The following is a 1,812-nucleotide window of genomic DNA, read 5'->3' on the forward strand; positions in this document are numbered from 1 at the left end:
TCTTACTAAACTATACTATTGTTCGATAGGCACACTTGCCTTAATTGTGATAATAAGTTAGTCTCAAGATTGATTCTTTCATAAATCTTTAAAACCTGTCACGAATATCACGTACCAACATAAAAAAAAAACAAAATTGAAAATTTACCATTATTATATAATCTAAAATTTGAGTCTACCATAAGGATTGAAAATGAAATTTTATATACAAAGTAACGCAAATAATGGAAAAGAAATATAAAAAAGTTCCCACCTTAGAAGGAATCAAAGATTTTCCTCGAGAATTACACTAAACGATGACCTGATTCTCAAACATTCACAAAATAGGTGTAAAAAGGACTATAGTTTAAGTCTTATTTTTCATTTATGCTTATATAATTTTACTAGTTAATCTATATCAGAACCCATCTGATAAACTTTTAGTTTTAGTCATCAAAATATTAAAAGTGTTGAGTAATTTTCTATGTGTCTCGTTAAAAGAAATATCTAAACATTATGCATATTATCACTGTTCATGACTTAACCCTACTATTTCTAAAACTGACACTCTGAGTAGGCCTCAAGCATGTTGGACATGTGTACTATTCCAGATCGCATGCTGGAGCTCGTAATCTCTTCCATATGAACTCCTTGAGTGTATGCGACCTGGAACTGCAAACTCACTTTGACTTCTGCAAGCTGATACTGCGAGCTCCCTTAACTGTCCTCTCACTGTACATCTCATGTGTATCCATCTAGTGGGGTCTGGAAGCTCCCTTAACTTTCCTCTCATTGTACATCTTGTGTGTATCCATCTAGTGGGGTTTAGTCGGGTTGCGGGTAGGCGACTCGAAGCTTATTTGGGTCTCAGGTTGGCGACTATTACTGTATGACAACAAGTTATAAACTTTTTATTACAAGAAATCAAAAAAAAGTGGCCGTGATTGGAGGGCTGGCTCACTTGTGATAGGTGGAGAGCCAAGATAGAAAATTGATGTAGAAGGAGAAGAGATGAAGAAGGGATGAGAAGGTTGGGTGAAGTTAAGGTTTTCTTGGAAAGGAAGAAGGAGATCTCTTAACCTTCGTGTTCTGAGATATATATAGAGGAGAGTTATTGCCTAGTAGTGTCATGTCATCGATAGGTGATATGTATAATTGCACAAGTTATATATAATACAGATGGTATGCCTGCTTGCGCAGTCTTTTCGGCGGTAGATCCGTTGCATATCAGTTGTCGCCATACGCAGTACTTGTAGTCCTACTCTAAAATTCTCATTATTGAAATTATATGAGGTTGTTATGCTTTAGTGGTCCTAGAAGAAGGACTGTAGTGGATTGCTTATAGCGGGTGGACTCTCAATTGGCTTGACTGAGATACATAAATGATGGGTCATAAATGATTGAATGGAGGGCCATCATAAAATGTATGCAAAGAAGGGCCACCCATAGGTGGCACCAAATATAAATTTGCAATATTCTATAAAACAAATATTGACCGTGCATATCAAATATAGATAAAATATTTTAATAAAAGTGTAAAAAAAATTAATTTTTTATTTTTTATTTATAATTATCTTAATACAAACTATTGAACATTTACATAAATTTTTTAAAATTTTTGTATTGTACGGGCCTAATTTTGCCTGGCCCAACACACATAAATAAACCCAATAAACAAAACAAAACATAACAAAACAACTATGACCCAATTACACCAAGTAAAATGGACCGTGTTGACTCCATTCTCATTTTAAAATAAAAAGTCGATTCCAAAAAAAGGTTTCGATAGTTTGGCGACTCCACTGGGGAAAAAAATAAGTAAGTCAAGCCGCG

Source organism: Gossypium hirsutum, chromosome A08, assembly GCF_007990345.1.
Source record: "Gossypium hirsutum isolate 1008001.06 chromosome A08, Gossypium_hirsutum_v2.1, whole genome shotgun sequence".
In the NCBI taxonomy this organism is placed as follows: Eukaryota; Viridiplantae; Streptophyta; class Magnoliopsida; order Malvales; family Malvaceae; genus Gossypium; species Gossypium hirsutum.